The sequence below is a fragment of the Amblyomma americanum genome, unplaced genomic scaffold (assembly GCF_052857255.1).
Source record: "Amblyomma americanum isolate KBUSLIRL-KWMA unplaced genomic scaffold, ASM5285725v1 scaffold_96, whole genome shotgun sequence".
Lineage (NCBI taxonomy): Eukaryota > Metazoa > Arthropoda > Arachnida > Ixodida > Ixodidae > Amblyomma > Amblyomma americanum.
In genome coordinates, this window is record NW_027526568.1 from 298062 (window position 1) to 323619 (window position 25558).

Sequence of the window (25558 nt, forward strand, 5' to 3'; positions counted from 1 at the left end):
CTGGGATATATAGCGGTGCGCTACGCGTTGGTTGATCAGTCTCGCCATGGAAGTTACCGACGAAGAGTCTATATCTGAATCTCGTTGCTCAACTGCTTCGGAACGGTGAAATTCTAAGCTTGCTCCCCGCCGCAGCCAGAAGGGAGCCGCTTGTCGCGTGTGCCGTGGCCCCCGAGCTGGCGCCGCGCCTAACAGGTGGTCTCTCCGGTGATATGAAGACCTCCTCACCTTGCGCTCGCTCCGTGGCGGCTTCACTGGGATATATAGCGGTGCGCTACGCGTTGGTTGATCAGTCTCGCCATGGAAGTTACCGACGAAGAGTCTGTATCTGAATCTCGTTGCTCTACTGCTTCGGAACAGTTAAATTCTAAGGCGAAAGCTAAGCAAGCTTTCGCAATTCGACCAGGTTTGACCAGAGCTAAACCACAGGCAATTTTTGAGTGGCAGAAGTATGAATGCGAACGAATATGAATTCTGAAGACCAACGCAATTAGTATAATCATGAATGTAACCAAGAAGCTACATTGTATTATTAAAGTGCTAACTTTGTGGCAGCACACATCATCGTGTCGTGCCATGTAATTATCCCTTCGAGAGACAGCCCTATCGTAGAGATTGATAGAAGCCACGAGATTTGCACTGCATCCCTTTTCGAGAACTCATAAATTCATAACTTGGGAGAAGTTGGCGGTGCGCAAGAAACATCTTTTGTACAGCCTCTGCCAACGTGTAACCCAGGAACGTTCCCTAAAGGCCTTGTAGTGGGGCTCTTATAGCCTCCTTGAAGTCGTTACTTCCGGAGGGTGGAGGAACAGAGTTCCTCTTTCTTTCAAGAGATTTAGAAAGCTGGGAATGCATAACGAGCCATACGGCGTGGCTCTGAAGCAAACCCACCTGGCCTCTTACCTTTTGACAAAGGCTTTGCGTGCCCTGCACATCATTTCCGTATCTCTGAAACTAATGGCAGCCTTTCATGCTCAGAGTTCGAATGGAAATTATGCTGGCAAGCCTCTATTGTTCATAACTCTTAAAATGGAGCGGCAGCCATGCCTACAGTCATCAGAGAGCTCACTATAAGTGTAACCTAAATATAAGCGCAGATGACAGCAAAAAACGCGACTAAGCTATAGTAACAATTCATGAGTCAAACGTTTGCCGTCATCGCGCTTCGGATGAAGGCCCCCATCGAACTGAATTGGACGTAACCCCTTCTGTTCCACGTTCCCTGATAATAGAAGTGCGCTTTCACTGTTATCATATGCTGGAAAACAGTGGTTCTCGTAAATGTATGAAGTGAACAAAACACAGGAACACATCATTTCATTATCTGCTGGCAATGCGATCGCATTCTTGGCTGTTGCTTCCTTTGCCGCATATGATTGGTTGGGCTAGCGAGACCCAGATTGCTTTTCCCAAGCTCTTCCAGCAGACCACCTGCCATGATTAGTATGTGAAGGCAGGTGGAGGTGGAGGAACCTGGTCTGGGGACGGCACTTCCCGCCAGGCAATGAGCATTCTCCGGTTCTGTTGATGTCACGTCAGTCCAGCTAGTAGGATTTGTCTGCTCTGGTGACATCACTGATGAAGCACCTTTTAGCACTTTTGCACTAAAGCTTCCAATCTCGAAAAAATCTCTTGTCTGTTTGAGTCTCTGAAGGCACCTGGACTTGCAGACATAAAACAAATATGGCAGTTACTGCACCGTGCCTAGAGTTTCGAGTCGCCAGCGCCACGAACATATCAGCTTCGCTGCTCACTGCACGAGAGCACCATCATATAGCCTCTTTTTTATTCAACATTGCTTTTATTACAGTGATGTTATCTTCTGTGTACATGAACTATGTACAAACATTAGGAAAACAGTGACAAACCAACACGATGCATAGCACAACGCACCCGACCAAGCATGAGAAAACAGGCAATGCTGAGCACATAACTGATACATCGTATTAAAACACACCTAAGCAACAAAGCACTGGAAAAATGGCAATGAAAAGCACAGCACTAGAAGTGAGTGCCACTCCTGTTCGAACTCGGTCTTGACATACACTTCTTTTTAGGTGTACAATCATTCTGCGGAAGCGGACGTTTGCAGAAACAAGGTTCACAATGTCGTTCCATCATGCGTGTTTTCCAAAGGCTTTGTAATCCAATTAAAAAGAACATGTCGAACGGTTCATCAACAGGCGGCATCGCAGTGAGATAGCCAACAAAATGCGGTGTGAAATGAAGCTTTTTTTTTCACTGTCCATTGCTCGATGTCTGAGAAGTCTATTTCGTCCTTGTAACTGATAAAGCCATGCTGAAGCTTTTCGGGAGCATCCCAAAGGCGTTAATTTACCAAATACACAAAAATACCCTTTTTCTTTAACCATGCTTTAACGGGTAATGTATCAGTGCATAGCTTATAGAGGAATGCTTTTGTACATGGCGAGAGGGGAATTTTATGTGCTCTCATCAGCACGTCATCTTCTGGTAAACCAAAATCACAGAGAAGTACATAGGCGGAGGGAAGAGCATACAAATTATATCATTTAACAAACGTTTCCTCAAAACTGGAAACAGGACCTCAGGGGAAAAACGAACAAGAAGGAACCAAACAGCCAAATTCACATCATGCACTAATCCCCATCAACACGGACCGTCAAAAGTATTACAAGACACAATGAGGCTCGGTAAACATGAACTAAATTGACTTGCAAGAATGGGTGTGTAACGTTCCGGAAAAAACATGAAACGTGATGCTGTCTGTCAGACGTACAGGTGAACTACACCAAGGCCTCCAGCGCTTACAGGCCGCAAAAAGGTCATCACACCTCACTGATGCAAAAGACAAATCCCACAAAAAGTAGCAAACACGCTGTGAAAGCGCTGGATATAAAGACTTGTTCAATGAATAATTTGGAGTATCATCACTCTCTCGCGCAGTGCATTGCATCTCGTCGTCTTCATCAACTTTTATCATGCACAATGTATCCAGTATACACCGCTATCGCTGCGCCCTCTTCAGGTGCGTTAAGCAGTGCCAAAATCTTATGGTGCGCTACCACTGATGTCCTCATTCACCGATTTCGCCGATGTTAGCCTGAAGCCTGATTTTGAAGCCCTAGGCTCGAACCGAAAGCAATATGAAACGCGACGTGCTAGCACACGTACTTTGCATTTGGCCAAGTGATCAAAATAAGCTGTAATTCTTTTCCTCAGCTTTTTCTTCGGTGAGGCTAATTCTATAGCGTAATAAAAAAAGTAAATGCAGTCATAAACCATGTAGTGCGCTTAGGCGTCCTGAAAGGAGTTCTTCTTGATCATAGGTGCATTCTGTCTCATAAATTTTTACAGTTAACACAAAAATCAAGTTAACTGACAAGTAAGCGGTACATTTGCTTGCTTGAATTGTTTCATTCGTAAGTACACCTATAGAAAACGGTGACGAAAGCAGCGAAGTCGGTTATTCGAAGTCGGATGCCGAAGTAGGTTGATCAAGGGTCGGGGTTGAAATAGAAACCTTTTCACAAGAAGAAATGCTGTCTCTCCGCCGCCCCAAGACAATGGGGTCTTTGGATTAAGGGCATGAATGCAGACCTTCCAGACATGGGTAACTTTTTTTTTCTTTTCCACAGGAGACCATGCCGCACTTGTGGTATCTTTCTGCGGACTACCAGCTCTTCGTCGTGATTGAGGTTTTGGGGGCGTAAATGCACTAACGCTACTTAAAGGCGACGTTAGCTAGCTTCATCCTGGTTTTAGGCAACAAAGTAGCTTTTGTCTCTGCGCAGGAAGAAATGGCTCGTTGCGGCTGCCTTCACAGCGCTGGCAATCGTATGTTGCGGCGTCACAGCGGGGCAGCTTTACGGCACTGACATGATGCCGTTGTTTGTCATGGTGCAACCCTCATTTTGGTAAGACGACCGTACGTACCTCCGTGTCTGGAAAAGATTTGTGTACACCCCTGAGGACATTGTAGCAGCGTCTTTTCTTTCATGCACTATCTAGTCGCCCGCTATTTTTTTCTTAGCGCATGACGTGCGCCATATAGTTACGAGTATGATGAGGTAATTTCACTACGTCTTACCTGGCGGCTCTGCACTAATACGGTTACAAACGAAGGTGAAAATGGGTTTCACGAATTACCCTTTTAGGTTCCAGCTAGGTATTAAAAATTGCTCACTTTAAGACAATACATTTGCATGCACTGTTTTTACAGTGCGGTCAATATTTTAGCGGGACAGGGTTAATAGTCCCGTACAGCGGAAAAACCAGCCTGGTCGTTGTCGGTGGCGGCGTGAGTGAACATCCACTTGAGAAGTAGCCTATAGGTAGCAAGTGGGCCACCTAGAGCACTTGACCTAGCGGAGTCATTACAATTTCTCCATTGGATTGTGAGCAAACTGCCCTACATGGCAGGTGGCAGTTAAGGATTAGTCGCAATAGGTTGCTCAGGAAGAGCAACTTGCCTTCGGGAAGAGCAATGCCTGTGTTTAAGACAGCCACCTGTCAGGCCAGTGGCGCTTCGCTTAACAGCTGCAGCACTGCGCCAGAATTGGTACGAGTACTCCCAGTGATCTATGACTCTAAAATAGAGAATGTCTGATTCCGCATATATAGACATTTACCCATTGACCCTATCGTGTCGCACTTTTAAGGCGGAGGTTAGTATAGCCTCAATTTTCGCAAAATGCTCAAGCCGACTAATGCCTGCAAATAATGAGCACTAGGCCTACTGAAATGCCAACCAGCAGTGCGCTTCTTTACTGTGCCACTAAAGTCATCACTGATACCTTTTTTTTTTGCAACAACGCCCTTTGCTTGTGAAGCACATAAGGGCTGCGGCATATTCTTCCACGGCTCTCAATCATACTCCCATCTTGTCTCAGAAATAGATTATGTTGGTCCAGTTACTCTTGTTACCGCCGTGTGATACCAAATAACGTATCATCAACCGCTTTTTTTCAATTTTTGCTCGCTATTTCGTCACAGGTCGGCGCTCGACACTATAAGATACTTCTACCCACGCCCCTACTATCACGGTGTCTGCTTCTTCTTCGGTTGTATCACTTTTCTTCTCGTACAGAAATACCGAAAAGCTCACATCTCAAAGGTAAGTGATCGTACTTATATGGTTCTTGAATGCTAGTACTCTTTTTGGCACAGTCCATTAGCTAGCGCTGTAACTTAAGATTATTCTCATTTCAGGTGGTAAGAAATGTAACCGCAGCTTCAGCCTACCGAAGATTCTGTGAATTTGTCAATGTTTTGAGGTTGAAGATGCAACGCCTCACGGCTGTAATCCGCTGTGGCGTTGGTTTATTGATTTTGGCTTATGTGAGGATATCTATAGAGTCTGAGCGTGCGCGGCCCTCGCTTCGATCTGAGCAAGGGCACCGGGCAGCACGCAGGAATATATGGACCACCTTCAGTGCCCAGGCAGCACCGTAGTTGTTCCCATGTTCGCCTAAAAACAGCTGCCGTTACCCGCTTGGGCCGCCCTGCTACGACTCGGGTAGCATCATCCCACCGCTGGCAACCAGTTGTTACGACTAGGGTAGCATCATCCCACCGCTGCCACCAGTTGTCGTGGCGCACAGGCTAACTCGAACCCGGGCTCCCGTGGGTAGTGGGTTCGAGCCTTCGTACTGAGGAAAGATGGAACTTGAAGCTGGGGAACACAAAAACAAGCTGGTATAATGGCACTTTGGTGAAACTTATTTACATATTTAAGAAAGAGCAAACAGTCAAAAATTCAAGAGTTCATGCGTCGAGCGACTGGATGAGCCTTGTGGCCAGGGCCCAGAACGTTCGTTCTCACTCAGCACGCTCTTAAATCCCCTTAGGTTCCGCCCCTTTATCAAGCGGCGGCCAATCCAACACGAGGCACGTTTCTCCCAGATGCGAAAAGTTGCACAGCACTAAGCAAGTGGAGTCACCCGTGGGAATGGGCGAGGAAAAATCGCAAGTCCTCCGCTTTTTCCTCCTGTGGTGCAACAGTATTGTAAGCGGCAACCTGTCCATCGAAAACACCTGTGGTCCTTGAGGCACCGCGGGCCTCAACTGCAGCGCCCTCTCTACGGTGTCGCCGGCTCTTGGCGGTCAGGGCTAATTACTTTTACGTGCCGTCCTTTAATCCCCCGTCGTCTGTCCGTCGTCGGTTGGTTCCCCAGGCGTCCTTCTTCGGGAACCAGTCAAAGGGCAAGGTCACTCCCACGAAGCCAAAGGAGAGAAAAATTCCACAGGCTCTTTCCCAGCGAGGCACCTTTTTTTGTGCGGTCGTAGGCCACCTGATACTAACGAAACTGCCACTCCTGTCGCCGCCACCGTGGTCATCCCTGTCGATGGAATCCGCGCCTTAATCTGTAACTTTGGTTGGACTGCATCCCGTTCATAACAGCGCCTAACGGGAGACCACATTCTAAACAACGATTACGCTCCTTGACGAGGTGCTCTCGAGATAGCCATGAAAACCACTTTCCATCTATTATAGTGTCACGTAGTGGTGACGGCAGTCGAAGCAGCGATGAAGACGGACAAATGGTCTTCTAAAAGAAAACTGTTTATTGGGCTGACTTGCACCCAAAATGGACGGAATCACTCGGCAGCGGCGAACCGACAAGCGTGCTCGGTGGTCGTTGAACAGAATGCCCGCCGCTGTCGGCCGTGCTCAATTTAAAGCTGATAGCGAACTTTCAAGATAAAGCGTGCAAAGTTACTAGAACATTCCGGAACAACGTAGAATCAGCTCTGCCTGGCTGCGATCAATCGAGATAAATCTAGTCGCGTCTTGCGTCGCAAACAAAGCGATAAAGTAGTGTGGCGGCAGATTTGAAGCATGAACAAACACTGCAAATTTTCGTGGCATTACTCCCCTCTCAAAGAAGCATCGAGCCGATGCAGTAAAACAAATAATGAGACAAGTAAGAGATAAAACGGATCTTTCGAAAATAGAGAATGGAAATGCAGCGTCCTTTAGCGCGTATAATGCGGCTTCAGACGGACTACATGGACAACTTCTGGTCGTACGCGGCGTCGCTGGGATGCAGTCATTGCGTCAGGGATGACTTCATAATCCAGTTCACCTAGCCGACAAAGAACCTTGTACGGGCCGAAATAGCGGCGCAAAAGCTTTTCACTCAATCCACGGCGGCGAATGGGCGTCCAAACCCAGACTTGGTCTCGTGGCTTGTATTCCGCGTTGCGTCTTCGTAGGTTGCAGCGTCTGGCATCGGACCGCTGCTGATCTTTTATCCGTAATCGGGCAAGCCTTCGAGCTTCTTCTGCGCGTTGAAGGTAGGCGGCAACGTCGACGTTCTCTTCTTCTATAACGTTGGGCAGCATGGTGTCTAGCGTGGTCGTGGCTTCCCTGCCATGGACGAGCCTAAAAGGCGTCATCTGAGTGGTCTCCTGCACAGCGGTGTTGTAGGCGATGACGACGTAAGGCAGGATGGCATCCCAGGTTTTGTGTTCGGCATCGACATACATGGCGAGCATATCGGCGATGGTTTTGTTCAGGCGCTCGGTCAGTCCGTTGGTCTGTGGATGGTATGCAGTTGTCCTCCGGTGCCTGGTTTGGCTGTAACGCAGGATGGCTTGCGTTAGTTCCGCCGTGAATGCTGTTCCTCTGTCCGTGATGAGCACATCGGGAGCGCCATGTCGAAGAATAATGCACTCCACGAAAAATTTGGCGACTTCTGCTGCTGTTCCGTTCGGTAGGGCTTTCGCCTCGGCGTAGCGGGTCAAGTAGTCGGTCGCTATGATGATCCACTTATTTCCAGACGTTGACGTTGGAAAAGGGCCAAGCAAGTCCATGCCGATCTGCTGAAAGGGCCTTGAGGGAGGTTCAATGGGGTTCAGAAATCCTGCTGGTCGTGTGGGAGGGCTCTTTCTTCGCTGACAATCTCGGTAGGTTTTCACATAATGTGCGACATCGGTAGACAGTCGGGGCCGGTAATACTTGTCTTCAATGCGTCGGAGGGTGCGAGTAAACCCGAGATGTCCAGCTGTGGGCTCGTCGTGTGAAGCCTGTAGAACTTCTTCGCGGAGACAAGCAGGTACAACAAGGAGGTAAGCTGTTTTGCTCGCTGCAAAGTTCTTCACAAGGACCTCATTCTGCACACAGAAGGAAGACAGTCCTCGCTTGAACGAAGCGGGGGCTGTAACTCAGATGGTAGAGCTCTCGCTTGGCGTGCGCGAGGTACGATGATCGTTACCCTGCACCTCCACCAGATGTCACGTAGTGGTTACGGCAGTCGAAGCAGCGATGAGGACGGACAAAATGTCTTCTAAAATAAAACTGTTTATTGGGCTACTTGCACCCAATATGGACTGAATCACTAGGTTGCGGCGTAGCAAAAAACGTGCTCGGCGGTCGTCGAACAGAATGCGCGCCGCTGTCGGCCGTGCTCAATTTAAAGCTGATAGCGATCTTTCGAGAAAAAACGTGCAAAGTTACTAGAACATTCCGGAACAACGTAGATCAGCTCTGCCTGACTGCGATCAATCGAGACAAATCTAGTCGCGCCTTGCGTCGCAAACAAAGCGATAAACTAGTGTGGCGGCAGATTTGAAAAACGAACAGACACTGGAAATGTTTGTGGCAATAGGGTGTGTACCATGAGCTTCAAATGAAGTGCGAACACGGCAGTTGCAACGAGAACAACGAAACGAGAAAACTCTACGTTAGGGAGACTCAATACTAGCCTAGTTGACATTCCCTGCTGTTTCGTGCAAACCACTAGGTGAAAGTGTTATTATATCCAGTCTGTATGTCCTTGCGAGCAGCTATTGTTTTCGTATTTTTATTGCATAGTTTATCTGTTCTAGCACAAAGCGAAGAAGAAGCCGTGGTAACGCGACTCTGCAGACGTGGGCACAGATTTCTGAATACGAAATGAGAAAGTACTCGTAGTTAGCTCAGGTTACCATGCATGCGATTAATGTCCTGAATTCTTACGCCTTTCTTCAGGCGCCCACAGTCGTAGTGATGGCAACACCACTGGCGTTTCGCTAGAGCAGACAATTAACGCTCAAAGGCTTTGAGGCGATGCTGTTTTCTTTTTTATTTTCGTGCGAAAGGACTATTTCACAAGGTCTAACCGGCTCCCCGAGTTTGTGCGAAGCTGCACCTTGAAGGTGACCTTGGCGAAACCTAGCATAGCCACAGCCCATGAAGAAACAAAATAAATATTGCCACAAGCGCGTTTTAAACCCGCGGCCGGCGGCGCGAACAGATCAGCTTCGGTGGCCACTGCGCGAGGCCACTAAGATATCGTATTAGCCGATCACACCTCGTGGTAAACTTGAACACTCCCTCGCGCTGCGCACTGCACATCGTTCTTATTCTTCATCTCCCATCTGTGGCGCGAAAGGATCAGATCAGCTTAACCTCAATCAGAGCTTAACCTGAGTCTAATATAGTCGCCAGGCCTTCCGACATCCAACCAACCAAACCATGAGCCAACCAGGCTAAACACATGCTTTCGTACGTCTACGTGGTTTAGCTTCATTAAAACCCTACTAATTTTTTATGGAATGCCGTATTGCGTAATATGTTCTCATGGCCACCAGTTTTGTGCTCTTTGATTGACTTGGCTGCGCTGCCGAACATTTGTGCGACTTTGCGCGTTTACTAACTCCTACAAACCGCCTTATCACTCTTGCTTTAGCTACTAGTAGCTCGGTAGCACTTTTGGGGATGCAATAAATAAAGAATGAATGAATGAATAATGAAATTATTAAAATAAATAATTAATATTAGTACTGCTCGCTATCACTCAAATTTCTATCGCCATTTTGAAAGTTATGAGTCCCGAAAACAAGATGTTATGTAGGGTCCTTTTGTCTCAATGCCAAGCAATGCGCCTGGCGGCCCCTTTGCATGACTTCAAACTGCCTACTATGCTGCGGAATTGTCATTTTATTGAAACAGATTGTGGTGCCGCGAATCCGGTTCTTTTAAATACCACAAGGCAGGGGTGGCCGGACGCACCCGTAGTCTGAATTGGAAGCGAGCAACGCGACAGGCCGGCTCGACGTACGCACGCTGCTGAATGAAACGGCGACCGCCCTTTGCATTGTTGTGCAGGATAGCTGATTACGAAGTGACTGGCTAGCAAAGGCTGTAGTGAAACTTTCATCCGTCAAACAATTCTAGTGCGTTATGAACTGTGCAGGTTCAGCATACGTACGATTTCTGCCCTCTTTCACTTTCTGCGACCCCATAGCACCCGCACACGCGTCGACAGTCCGATGCATATGGGCGCATTCGTCTCCACTTTCTCCATTAAGCGCTCCGATCTCGGTGGTGGGAAGGCAGGTCTTCTCCGCAATCCTACTGCAACCCCGCCTACTCGTGCGCTCCGCTGCTCATCACAAGAGCGCTGTGGCAGCGTTCCACCCTCTCTGCGCTTCCCTTGTCGCTGCCCGCTGTGCGCATATTTCTTCGTCTCCGCGTTCTAGTCCGCGCTCATCTTGTGCGGCTGTTGTGCGGCTACAAGAGGACCCTCGTTCTGCGCCAGCGAATGACTGCGTGACTGAAGATAGTGCTGGACCGTGTGCTGGCCACCACTACCGGGGTTGCAGAGAAGGTTTCCTTCACTTTTCAACATCAGAATGTCAAATCTTGCCACGAGACAAAAGTCGACGTGAGCTTTTATCAGCTGTTTATAGTACGGTAGTAGATCGGGCTAGATGGGGCAGAAACCTAATTTCGGGAGCACTAGAGTTAGACATAGACACAGGGTGACTTTTCCGAGTCCCTTGTAAGAAGGTTCAAAGTTTTTTTCCGATTTTTAGATTCGTTGATTACTTTTATTTACTGACTGATCAGATGGCCTTCAACACGAAGCCAGAATGATTTTAGCAGCCTTGCAGAATCACCTCAGTCTTTTGTTACTAATCCACATACTGACGTGTCGCGGGGTAATTAACTTTCTTGACACCAACTTTTGACTGAAAACCACGTTTGCTGCATGGAGCTATGAACATCGCGCAAATAAGCCTCTCACGCGCCTCACTAAATTTAAGTAAAGCGTGGATTAGTGAGCCTTTGATTTTAAAACCCTTTCGAGAATTCATGTGATCATTGCATGGGATACGTTTACCTTAGCAAGGAAGATGCTTACGCGAAGCAGGCTATTCTGTTTCTTTACGGGTTTCAGTAGCAGCAGCAATTTTGAGACACTTCGGTGCTGATGAAGTGAAGTGTTCCCGGGCAACCAGTGAGAAAGAAAAGTGGCTTTGATTCCATGTGTCCACCCCATTTCGCACAACTTAAAGCGTTGGTCCCAGCATTTTGCGCGTTGTTCTTGTTCGAGCAGCCCAACGCAGGCATCATTCAAAAACTTAATGTACACTCTGTCACTTCATGGCTTGATCAACTAAGGCAGGAAATCAGTGAAACTGAAAAAACAGCAAAGGGAAGGCATAACTGCGGCAGTTCGTGCTCCGTCTCATTATCAACAATAATTGTTTCTCACAGAACAGGACGAGCGCTACACTTTCAATAGGGTTTATTCAGGGAAGAGCGTATATATAGCCTCTGACCTTATCCATGCTCTTAATCTCAATTTGAAAAACATGTACCTTTCACAGATATGCCTCAAGAAACATCATTTCACTGTGCCGGATAATAACCGAGGTATCACTGATACAATTGTCACCTCGTTTCTTGATATAAAAGGCTTCCACGAGCTCACGTCCGCTCTTATATCAAGAAACTAGCTAGTGCCATCAGGAAGTGTGAAAAGAACTGCCTTTCGGCCTTTTTCTCGGCGAGAACTCACAAGCCGGAAATACCTTTCCGGACAATAGTAAGCGAAAAGGATATTTGGCAACGGCAAATCAGTCAATTTTTGCTCAAGGACCTGAAGACTCTGGAAATAGAAGACCCCTTTGGAGCTAAGAACTCTGATGATGTGATAGCCTTCCTTCAGACTAATAGGAATATTAAGTCTGGTTTTTCTATTGATGTAGATCTTTTCTACTCGGTTTCGCATCGGCATCTCCTTTCTGCAGTGCGTGATTGCATTGATAGGAATTGAGCCACGGCTTTTCACAACGCTTCTGGTTTGAATGTGGACAACTTCATGTCATTACTTCAGTTTTATCTGAAGGCCACTTTTATTGATTTCAATGACCAAACGTATCTACAAAAAAAGGGCATTTGCATTGGCTCGTGTGTCGCCCCGGTACTTTGTAATATATTTTTATCTGAAATTAACCGCTCCTTGAGTGAAGCACTTGACACGGATTGTATAGTCCACGTTTTTAGATATGTAGACGATTACCCGGTCTTGTTGGCAGATAGCGATTTTAGTTTTGACGAACCAGTAGCTGATGTTTTAGGTACGTTTGGTCGAAACAGCATGGGCTTCACCATCACTCACGAACTGCCTAGCAGTAAAAACCAATTACAGTTTTTAGACCTCACCCTAACCTTTCACCCTTCACATGTTTGCTGGCGATACTGTCCACGCGCCAAGAAAGGTTTGTTGCCATTTCATTCAAACCATCCTAATACCCCTGTCACACGGACACTGTAAAGGTACTTTGAACTAATGCTCCATTACTCTAAGGACGAACGCGCGCTGCCAAAGGACACCTAGCTCAAAGGAGCTTCGAAACAAGGCAGCTCAAGTTCGTCCTTTGAGGCTTCAAGGGAGTACTCTCTCTCCCAGCAAGTTAACAGCATAATTAAATTGAGAAAAGAAACGTTCAATTTTCATTTTATAAATTCACTTCATGAGATTAGTGGTGTTTTAAAATATAAGATCATTTGTTTTGTGGCAGTCTCACCACGCCATACTCTCGTTCCAGATATACGAGCGCCACGGTAGCCACGGCTCAGTGTGGCCAGCACTGTGATGTTATGCTCTGTACTTGGAAAATCATGTCATTATTGCAATTAAAATTGCGTTGCTTTAACATAATACGTTTATAAAACTAATTTAATAAAAAAATGACATTTCTGTATTTACATGTGCAGTGAGGATTGCAATTTTAATAACGCTTTTCGCCGATGAGGGCGCTAAAAACTTATTGCGAAGGTCGTTCCGCGACCGTGTAGCACGGACGAACTCCCTTGAAGCAGTGCTCCTTTGGGAGCTTAACGGAGCATTAGTTCAAAGTGCCTTTAGAGTGCCCGTGTGACAGGGGTATAAGACCGCTATGAGGGCTATCGCTTCCCAGTGCATAGCGTCAGCACTAAAGAAGTCCTGCCACCATGCCATGCACGCCAGCTTTGCATCTCAGGTGTCCAGGTTGCAGAATGCAGGCTTCCCGGCTCCCCTGTTTCTCTCCGTGACGCAGACCTTGCTGAAAAAGCTGAAGGGCAGCAATGAAAACAACAGACCTCAAGAAAAAAGGCTGGAAAGGCCGGAAGTTGTACCCTACGTACACCACACCTCTCATAATCTCAAGAAGGTGGCCAATAAGTACGGCGTCAACGCGGTATTTTCAGCGCCGCAAAAACTAGCCGGAATGTGCTCTCGTATTGGGAGAAAGGAAATGCAAGAGTGCGCCATCAGACACCGAACGCCACTTGTTGGCTGCAAGAAAGGAGTGGCGCACGAGTTTCCGCTTACATGCGGGAAGGTGTACGTTGGACAGACCGGCCGGTGTCTTAATGAGCGCCTGCCTGAACACAAGAATCCTTTGAATAAGAAAGGAGCCCATCTTCCAGACCACTGCCAAGCATGCTCGAAAGAGAAACGTATAGTCTGCAAGCCCCGACTGCCTGAATGCAAAGTGCTACCGAAAAGCCGAGATAAGACCGAACGTGAGCTCGTGGAAGCCTTTTATATCAAGAAACGAGGTGACAATTGCATCAGTGATACCTCGGTTATAATCAGGCACAGTGAAATGATGTTTCTTGAGGCATATCTGTGAAAAGTAGATGTTTGTCAAATTGAGATTAAGAGCATGGATAAGGTCAGAGGCTATATATACGCTCTTCCCTGAATAAACCCTGTTGAAAGTGTAGCGCTCGTCCTGTTCCCTGCCTCGTCCGTGTTGCCAGTTTGCGCTCTTATGTCTTTCACGAATATGCACCAACTAGCCCAGTTGCAAGTACTTCTTAGGTTAGTATCTTGCGGGACGTTTATGAAGTGCGCGTAAGTTTCACTCATTGAATTCGTTGGAAGTAGCGCTCCTACCTCTCTGTCTCCCTGTGTACGTGTAGAATTGCAGCTGTCCCGAGATGACGCTCACTTGGCTTTTTGCTCCCACAAAGAAAGTGCGTCGCACCGCAACCGAGTCCGCGTCTCTTGAAAACACAGTATATCGACTACAGCGCATACATCCCGCACCAGCAGATATGTCCGCGGGATCTATGCAAAAAAATCAGGTCTCTGAAGCGCGTAAAGTCAAAGTTTTAAAGTGCAGTTTATTCACAACGTTTCAAGTATTCGCGGAAGAGAACAAAATCACAGCAGATCTCCCTCTCTCTGCTCCTTTTTGTGCACACTGTGCAGACGTCGCTGTGGGGCGTCTCCCTGTTTTGGGTCTGTACTGCATATTCATGAAGATCGAGTGGTACCGCACTGACGAGATTATCCCCGTAGCCAAGCGGATGTTCTTCACCTTCATCGACCGCATACTCTGGACCGTATTACTCGTCTGGTTCACCTTCACTTGCATCACCGGCCGAGGAGGTAAAAAGGGGGATAAAGAGTAAGAAGTACATGAAAATAGAATGCGATGTCCATGGGCAACAATTAAAGCAAGGATCATAACAAATTTGCAGCAAAGGTTTCATTATCTATAATAATAATTGCAAGTGATGAGACACCATTCCAGTCGAGCGCAGTCTTCAGAAAGAATGAATTTTTAAACAGCTCAGTTTTGCATTTGTAATCTCTAACTTTCCGATCGTGGTCGACACGCTCAGACCCATAAAATGTTGACAAAACATATTTTTGGCGTTGAATACCAATTTGATTGTGAAAATTAATATGGAGCAGTTTCAATCTAAATTATTTACGTCGTGTTTCTAGCGGTTTCCATTTCAGTGCCTGTTTCACATTCGTTATACTGATTTCTCGCTCATACCTGCCAGAAACATAACGGACCGCTAAGTTTTGGACTCTTTCCAGCTTGTTTCTATCTAAATTTGTCCGTGGGTTCCATAAAGTACATCCATATTCAAGAATCGATCTAATGTAAGTTTTATAAAAGAGGTCCTTGGTTTGAAGTAAAAATGGTCTTGTATTTCGTCGTAAGAAGCCCAGCTGTTTGCAAGCTTTTGCGGTTGTGTAATCAACATAATGATGGCAGCATATTTTGGTTGTTAAAATTACTCCGAAGTATTTGTATTCTTGAAGGAATTCTAATGTGTGCCCATTTATAATACAGCTGTTTCGCGAAATTTTCTTTTTTTTGAGGAAAAACATAAGTAACCGGTTTTCTGCAAGTTCAAATTCATTTTCCATTCTTCACACCACTGTTATATCTTATTTAGATCAGCTTGTTGCTCAGAAGCCACACGCACATGTTTTACTTGGCTGTATGCAGTACAATCATCGGCAAATAACCGCAAACATGAAGTAACGCTTGCTGATGCATTATTAATATAAATAAGAAATAAAAGGGTGCCAGCCATGAACCCTGTGAAACACACGAGTTTACTTCAGATATGTCCAGTGAAACACCATTTACTGTGGCGTACTGTGTTCAGACATATACATATTGCTTAACCCAAACTCTTACTTTGGTATTAATTTTCAGATTATGCAATCTGTGACTCAATAAAGCTTAGTTAACGATATCAAAAGCTTTTGTAAAGTGTGTGAATATACAGTCTATGCTGCTACCCTTGTCTAGTACTTCACATATATCATGGACAAACTCTGCTAGCTTAGTTAGACAGGAAACGCCATGACGAAAACCCTGTTGAATAGGATTTAGTGCTCTATTTGCTTAATAAGATTGGACATGATGCTTGTGTACGAGATATGTTCCAATGTTTTACAGGCAATACTCGTGAGCGAGAAGGGTCTGTACTTCGGTACTAACTCCCGTGGCCCAAACTTATAAATTGGAACGACACATCTCACTTTCCACTCATCGGGAAGACGACCAGTGGATTTCTCACATAATATACATAAACAAGGCGCCGCTGAGTTGACGCATATTTTCAGAAGAACGCCAGAAATGCCATCAAGACCTCCAGCTTTGGACGTGTCCAAGCGCTGTAGAAGCCTCATTCATCGATTTCTATATCACATGATTTCATTTTTCCATCAGGCGAAGGTCAGGCTACTTCACGCGGGCACTTGATGTAGAAGGTAAACATAACCGTCTCTATAAAAAAAATGAAAGCTGAAGATTTGTTAGAAAACTGTCGGTCGTGAAATAGAACTATGTAGAGTCTGCGTCACTCATGTGCAGATCAAGCGCTAGAGCGGTGCCCTCCCTTGCATTAAAGCCGAAACCTCGTCGCAGCGTGTAGCCTATAGACACAATGCTTGTGCGCAAGTAGAGCCACATAGACCTGCAAGTAAGGTGGGTGCTAGGAATATTCCACCAAATCAAGGACTGCTTGTTCATTTCACTTTTGACTGCGTAGTGAAAATTGCTCGAGCGCTCTACACAAGTGTGACGCAGACTGCACATGTGCACTGTAACAGAGTCCAGAAAATTGGAGATATTTCCATTCTATCTTTTTTAATATTGAAATTGCGTTCATTCTAGAAAATGTGGAATTCTACTAAGGATTTCGGGAAGCTAGTTGTTAGGCCGCGCAGGAAGAGAAAGCTTCGGTGTACATTACATCGAGGTTAGGAAAAACCACACAGACGAATTTGTAACGGATTCGATGTTTCTACATGCTTATCTGTGCAAAGATACAGTGCAGCGCTCCCGATGATTCTTGTGCACCGTTCGGCTCAGCTTTTGACACTAGTTCAGAAGGGATTACTGCTACTGAGTCCGTCACGTTCAGGTCTTCTAGACGACATGGAATCTTGATATACGACATGAAATCTTGATATATGTTATTCACTGTAAACAGGAAGCAATATATGTCTTCATTATAGTACGCATACAGTCGCACAACTTGCGCGCTTTCAGCAGTAAAAATTACTTTAGCACTTTGAGCTAGAAATTGTGATTATACGTTCGTGTACGATAGCTATTCGAACTATGACCTCAGCAACTTGTCTGTGCTCAAGATTTTCCAAAGAAAGCGTACCGTTTGATATCTGCGCTGCCCAGACCACATGGTTTTTGCCTAGTACATTGAATATGCTGTAGAATCGCTGTCTAGCCGAAGTACGTGTACGGCTGCTGTGATAGAGCTGGAAGCTTTGGTTTTCGCAGGAAAGGTTTAACCCGCACCTGCAGAAACTCAGTTCACAGTTTGTATCTCTTCGGTCGTTACTACGTGGAGAATACCACCAGCGTCTTGCCGAAAGTGTGATCCATTCGGCAAGATTAATGGTAGAATTTCAGGTCCTGTATTGTACACAGCTTTCCCTTTCATGGTGTTTCTGTCTGTGCCGCCTTAAGTGCTGCCATAGCAGGCCAGCTTTGAACCTGAAAGGATAAGTTATCTCCTGTCTTTCCTGTAGTCGAATTAGGGATACAATTCTCGTATTTTCGTGAACTGCAGCTCAGGTGCAGTTCCTGGACGTGTATGCTTCCAACGCACAGCTCGCACCTTCTGGCAAATTCAATATGCTATACGTATACGTATACCGTGTCTAACTTTTGTATGGCGCTAAGTGGAAGCGGCAGCAGGCGCCAGCAATTAATTAGGCGTATCCTCAACGTATCTCGCGCCTCACTTCGCCTATTGTGGAAGGCCGGCGTGCTATACGCTTAGCGCCTCCAATCTGCAAAGCGTTATGACTTGCGATCAGTTCTGTGCATTCCGTCTCCGATTCGGTCACTCCTGCTGCAGATTTCACTTGAATTCCAGGCAATATGAAACAAAACCTCCTGATTTTTTTACAGAACAAACATTTACGTCGAACTTAGTACCTTTTACTGCGAAAGACCAATATTCTAGTGCTTGTTCATTGCATCCTGCGTTCACTACTTTAATTTTCTTGATAACTTCCTCGCAGGATTTTTGAGCCAGTTCCTTTTTTGGAACGCGTTCGCACCACTGGCCCGGCTTTCCTTTGGGGTGTACCTCATCCACTATCCCTTCTTCATCCTGACACGGAGTCATGTCAGAGAACGCATCTTCTATCCTCATTATACGCTGGTGAGTGGTTCTGAAATAATCCTGATAATTCTTGAGATGCTAAATCGACGTATAAAGTGCAAGGCAGGGACAGTAGAATGACTCTGTGTTCGGGGATGCACCATGAACACAAAGTACAATGTGATTTTGATTTTCTTACCGCCGCAGTGGCTCAATAATTATAGAACTCGGCAGCAGGCCCGGAAGCCGCGGATGCGATCTAGGCCGCGGCGGCCGAATTTCGACGGAGGTGAAATTTTCTAGAGGTCCCGTATACTGCGCAATGTCAGTGCACGTTAAAGAACCTCAGGTGGTCTAAATTATCGGAGCCCATCCCTACGGCGTCCCTCATAGCCTGAGTCGCTTTGGGACGTTAAACCCCCAAAATTTAAGCCAACCATTTTATGTTTCACTATTCCCTGTTTGTTTGTAAAACTGCATTATTTTTTTTTACATTCCCAGCGCTGTAAGTATAAGCTTGCTATTAGCCTTGAGCCACATTCTTTGATCTACAGAATTCGATGCAATTATGGGACGTCGCACGCGATCCCGTTGTCCAGATTCGTTTTTTTTTGTCCAGACCATATAGTTGTTTGAAGCAGCTCGTTTGAAGACACTCTTTTTTTGTGATAAAGAATGAGTAAGACGACCAAATATCGAAATATTCAATCTGGACTTACCGTGCGCCGGTAAGTGATGAGTGCCTTGTACAACGCCACAGAAATATGAAAAATAAAACAAGGAAAAGCAAAAAAGCATTTAATGGCAATTATCAACGTCGTGGAAGTACGCGTAGAAAGGGGATCAAGAACTGGGGTTTAAAAATTACAGGAACATGTCTCTCGGATATCGCCAGGTGCTCGAGGTGAGAAACTCTCTCAGACTTTTCGTCTTCCTCCAGGATGGAGTTGCAGTGCCAGTAGCCCCGGAGAAAATCCCTTGTGGAGGTAGCGATTACAAAACTCCCACAGCTTCCACTTCCTAACGTGCGCAGAAGCGACATAAATAGCTGCACCTAACTAACCAGCCTCATTGTTTCGGCCACATGTTTGAACAATTGAGAAGATACATCTCTTGCGTTCTTTCTTTTCCAGAGAAATTGGTAATCAGGTTTTCATCATTTGCTTGTAAAAGCCTTATCTGCAGTACACGATTCTTGCTCGCCGGCTAATTTATTTCTCCCGAACTGGACCAGCCATCATAACTTGGCCTAGATGCATGTACTCGTTTGCTACTTCGCGCACCTTATTAGCTGTCGCATATTGTTCTTGTTTTGTCCGACTGTTCATAATAACCGTGGTTTTTATGCCTCTTGATTCATTGATTGAAACACGCCTTTTTTACTGAAAGTCATATCTACATTTCTAATTTTAAAACCATAGTGTTAGCAGTATCATGCAATCAACCGTTTCCTGTAGTTCGTCCCCTGTGGTGCTCACCAGGACAACATTGTTTTATAAAGTGGTGGTTGCAGAGGTAGCCGCAACTAATCCTTGCACCCTGACGAGTTAAAAGTGTGAATGCGTTTGGGAGACACGCAGCGAAGTACAACTCAGAAGTTGTTGCACGTTCAAGCATTCTTGTCCGCAGCTCCCACCGGCACCTCGCGGCAGTGGAAGTGGCGTGACGTAGCTACAGCGAATCAAAAGGGCGAAGAGGATATAAAAGAAGAGGGGTTGATATACCATCGCTCTATTATTCTGACCATGAAACCTATGCAGGATGCTCAGTGATGCCCCTGCTCGATTTTTCAAAATAGACTTTCTGAGGGGCAAAGATATGTACTGCACCAAACCAAAACAAGTTGCGAAAGAAAAAACGCGTGAATCATGGGAATCGTTAAGCTCGTGTTAGGCTGGTTTACTAAATAAAGATAGTTTCCTTTTGACTGCTACAGTTAAGCGATTGGTTGTATGAGATATGTGTACCTGGAATTAAGTAATAGCTATAGCAGTTTTTAGAATTTCAAAAACGCGATTACTCTCGGCGCTGTGACTCAACAAATTCTGTCTGTCGAGCGCACCATTAAAGAACAGTTAGGCAGCGGCGCGCGCACGGCAACACCTACCACCGTACGAAATTCCATGACACGTACCCCATGGATTGACGTGTACTTGAAGGCATTGCTCTCCGTGGTGCACAACTGCGTTTCGAATAGCTCGCCAAAGAGCCAGATTTTATTAAGCCACAGCGCTAAGTGTAGCCGGTTTTCGCAATTGGCCCTCACCGCACCAAAATGTATGTGCTTTTGAAAACATTGCAGGCAAAGAAACCTCTCCATTGCACGTAACTCGTCAAAAATAGAGAAACTTTTTTGGGCACAGTGCCGGCGGTAAGTGCTGCTTTGAAATTCTAAGATATTCTATCGGTATTGCTTACGGTGGGCTACACACCTCTCAATAAATAGGGTAGCAGTAAGAGCTATAAGTTCATTATTCATTATTAGCTAACCAGCCTGCTAGTTAACATGTCTTACCTGTATTCTGATGCGCTACACCGCTGGCAATACCACGCCGAAAAATCGCTCTTCTAACCCAAAGAGCCTATTTTTGAAAAATTGCACATCTTAGGTGAAACACCCGGTATGCAAGGGATGCCGGGATGCCCTTCCTACCCCCGTTGCGGAGACTACCCATAAAATACGTACCCTGTATGGAATTGCCACAACGTAAGACCACCCATATCGAACACCTTCAGCCACATTCTTCAAATCTTGCACCCTACCTTCTGGCAGAAATCACTCGAAGCAAAGAAAAGGGAATTCCGACACCTTTTACTGCCTCTCCTAGTACCGTAAGTCCATGCCGTGTTGGAAGAGGAGGGATAAAAACATGGCGAGAACGCCAAAGCAAAAGTATTTCGGTTTTTAGGAAGACTTCCTCGGAAGTCTTGGTTGTAAAAATAACTACATTTATTGCTGACAGACGTCATGGGGGAGCAACATCTTTATATTGTAACATGTCTGGCGGAAAGCAAATGCGCTTCGCACAGAACAGCGCAGCAGCTTAACATCGGCGCAGAAAAGAGACTCCGGAATGTAATTACGAGCTTCCAATTTCTTTCCAGGTTTGCACGAGGCTCCTGCAATTTTCCGCATTCGGTGGAATTGGGAAGCCTTCATTTAGCCAATGATTATGTAAGTTAAAGAAGGATCATAAATGGTACTATAGACTTAGGCACAGACAAGGCGGTAGGCAAGGGTACAGAAGGAAACCGGTTTAAATTTACTGTGAAAATCAAAGACTATACGAAAACGAAAAAGACAGTGCCAGGACGTTTACACTAGTTGTAATGAGACTCTCAGCCACAGCTTAAGGGAGTGAAATACTGATGCGAGTCGGAGCGTTTAGTAAGTCTGGGTAGGAGCCTCGTGTATACCAGTTGTTTCGCCCAATTCTTTAAACGATTTTTAAAAATAGGCTTTTTGAGTTAGACGAGCGCTTTTTTCGGTGCATCATTTTCAGCGATGTAGTACATCACAATACAGATAAGACGCGCTAAATAGCAAGCTAGTAAACTAATATTGAATAGTTGACATTTTAACTATTACTGTTAGGCTCCTTAATTATTACCAGGCGTGTAGCCCATTGTAAGTAATATCCACATAAGTTTCTAGAATTTCGAAAACGCGGTTACCTTCGGCGCAGTGGCGCTCTAAATTTTGGCGATTTCGATGAGTTGCATGCACTGGAGAGGTGGATTTGCCTGAAAGCTACTCGAAAGAGCATGTATTTTGGTGCAATGTCACCAAAATTTCTTGAGCCACAACGCCGAAAGTAACCGCGTTTTAGAACTTCTAAAAAACTGATATGGATATTACTTGCAGTGTGTTACATGCCTCTCAATACTTAAGGACCCCAACAGTAATAGTAAAAAAGTTAAGTATTCAGTATTCGTTAACCAACCTGTTAGCACGTCTTAGCTCTATTCTGATGCACTGCACCGCTGAAAATACTATGCCGAAAAAAGCGCTTTGTTAACTCAAGAAGCCGGATTTAAAAAAAAATATATCTAAAGTTTTAGGTGAAAAGCCATGTGCGTAACGTTTAGGCCGCTACATTCGCATTAGCATCATGGTAAGGTCTAGTCTTAATGAGATTGTTCGGGAAGCCGGGCGCAGTAACCAGTCATAGGGTGTCGGGTAGCAGAGTCGGCGTGGTGTTGGCAGTGCTGAAGTACCCACGTGCAGTGCTGCGCTGTTACACAATGGTGGTACAAAAAATTTCTACGTAACGGGAACGAACAGAGGTATATTGGGCAAAAAAGGCGAACGGTATGTGACAGCCGCGTTCTTTTTTATTGCTTTCCATTCCTGAGTGCGATGTTTTGCAGTGAGAGCTACATGGGTGTCGTTCTACGAGATCGTTTCGTCCGTGCCGGCGGCGTCTCCCGCGCACGCAGCTATCAAACACTCTGACACCCCCTGGCCTTGTATCGTAAAGTCTGCGCAGCCACTACCCCCTCCAGGCTACGCAGTTAGATCACAATTCGCACACGAAGAAAGATTGCCTTCGAATAAGCCCTGAACTGCGAGTGCTTCCGCGCCGTCACATCACGAAGATGGCATGTATGATATAAAAGCAACGCGGAAAATTGTCGGCAACATTTCCATTTTGTGCATAAAAACGAGGCAAGATCTTGATAGATGGGGTCAGTCAATTGCTAGTCGCTTACATTATGTTATATAAAGCGCTGCGTAGTGAGGACTCATCGTATAGGACTTGTGATCTCGATGGCAAGGGCATGTGATAAAATAATAAATAGCGACGTTCCGCTGTTGACCTAATCAACCCATGGCGCTTTTACAGGGTGTTTCACATGTAGCGTAGCCGCCACGCTCGTTCACTGTAGTTAACTGTTTGTGCGAAAGAAGAAGACCATCCGGAGGTGTGCAGCTCGCTCGCAGCCCGAACGCTTGGCCTGAACCTTTGTTAGACGTTGCAAAGCGACCTAGGTTCTGCTAAGCCGCAACCACCTCTTACACACCTAGGACATTACAAAACTTTTAAAAACAGTCTTTTTGAGTTGCAAGAGCGCTTTCTCGGCATAGAATTGTCAGCGGTGTAGTACATCAGAACCCAGCTAAAATGTGCTATCAGAATTTTTGACTAATATTTAGTAGTTAACAATTTCTGTTGGGCTCCTTAATTATTGAGAGGCGTATAGCCAACAGTAAATAATATAAATATAAGTTTTTAGAATTTAGAAATTGCGGTTACCCTCGGCGCTGCGGCCCAAATAATTTTGGCTACATCGCGCCAAAGTACATGAGCTTTCGAGAAGCTTGCAGGCAAAGAAACCTCTGCAGTGGATGCAGCTCGTCGAAAGAGCCAAATTGTTTAACAAAAAGAAAGCTTTACGCAAGCTTATTTTATCGAGAGGCTTTTTTTTGTAACAAAAAGAAAGCCTCTCGATAAAATAAGCTTGCGTAAAGTCACTTCAACCCAGACAGTAGCGAAATCAACCGGCACCACTCAAAGAACATTGAGCTATCAGTGCCAGAAAAAAAAAAAACAGGAAAATTTTAACAAGACAAACACACCGCCATTGACTAATGATGCGTAATGGGTTGGGCTTCACATCTTTTGCAAACCTAGCGTGGACTAAGGACACCATTATTTTGTAACAAAACATTTCTTCTAAGTACGATAAATATGAAGCGCCTAGTAACTGCCAGAAGCGTTTTTGTGCTGTTTCATCAACTGGGGACCTTGCAACGACAACTTTTGTTAAAGGAAGTCTTGTCTTACGTATACAAAAAGATATTGCGGGGATCGCAAGCACTTTTTCAGCCGTTTACACATCACAGAGGACAGAGCTCGCAACCCAGGAGGGTCCACGATAGACAGAGGCAGTAAGGTGAGATTCTTGTCCCCAGAAAACAAAGTGAACATGGGTTGAGGTGGAGCCTCAGACTCCTTAGCCAAAGTTTCGACAAGAGAACTTGTCATCGTCTGGGCAATGCGTTCACCATTAGCAGGTGTTAAAAGCCTTCGCTCCGAGGAAGAAGCAGACGGTGAGGGAGAGGAGGGTGTAATGTGAGAAGAGCTGTGAGAGGTAACGCGAACTTGAAAACAGTACTTGTCGTCCAGGGCATGGGGGCTGAGACAGGCTGTACGGTAAAGAGGATTAGAGTGGTTGACCTAAAGAAAAAGATGCGATAAAAAATCGAATATCACTGGAAAATTAAATACTGGGGAGTGAAAATAGGGAGAGAGAGAGACAACGACACAAACTAAGAGAGGAAGAAAAGGCATAGAAATATTTGTTTTGTGTCAAAGAATTGCAGAATAAATGAAATAAAAATAAAACAAGGAGAAAGCAGACAAAAAAAGGGGAGGGGGGCAGTGCGGGAGCTAAGGGCCACTTAGAAATGATAGCAAGAGGTGCGGAGCAGAATTCAAACTAAAAAAAATGAAAACAAAAAAGAGAAAAGAACAGAAAAAAAATGAAAATAGAGACTTTAAAGCTTGCGGCAGAGTGTGGCATGAAGAATGAGCGGGGAGGGCTCAGCTAAGATATAAATGCAAGCATACATTTCGCTAAGACGCAAGTAAATATTTTCATAGAGATGGAGTCATGGCGGTGCGGGGACAAGACGGTAAATATTGGCGGGAAGATGTTTACACTCACGGAAGTATTTGCAGCGTGGGGAATAAGAGGGCCATTTTGAGCAGCGAGGCATGATACCAATAGGTTTATGGTTTTTGATGGTTTAACGTCCCAAAGCAACTCCGGCTATGAGGGACGCCGTAGTGAAGGGCTCCTGAAATTTCGACCACCTGGGGTTCTTTAAATTGCACTGACATCGCACAGTACACTGGCCTCTAGAATATCGCCTCCATCGGAATTCGACCGCTACCGCCGGTATCGAACCCGCATATTTCGGGACAGCAGCCGAATGCAATAACCACTGAGCCACCGCGGTGGCCACATGATGCCAATACTTAGGATGACACTTATAATTGGAAAGACAACGTGTTCAGTGGCGAATGCAGCAGTGAAGAGCACAGGCCGGTGTAGACGGTTCTTAATTTCTTATTGCTTTGAGAATTCGGCTTTTAATGCGCCTCGTCTCCGACTATGTTTCAAACACCCAAGAGCGGAAGAGGCTCAGATAAGGAGATGAGATCAGGAGGTTTGCTGAGGTATCGTGGCCGCAGCTAGCACAGGCCCGGCTAATTAGAGGTGAATGAGAGAGGCCTGTGTTCTGCCGCAGAAATAACCCGAGATAATCATGATGACGAATCGGTTTTTGTGCCGCCATTTGGAGGTGTGATTTCTGTGCCTAAAAAAATCAGACTGGATAAGGTCGACGTTTTCGAAGGCGCGAAATAGATTTTATTTGTCGATGTGTGCACGTGAATAACTGATCCCTGA

At 45.6% G+C, this 25558-nt stretch overlaps 1 pseudogene; it reads left to right on the forward strand.

The window, feature by feature from the left end:
• The window catches only part of LOC144112418 (nose resistant to fluoxetine protein 6-like), a 164145-nt pseudogene that overhangs the window by 121787 nt on the left and 16800 nt on the right, over positions 1–25558 (forward strand).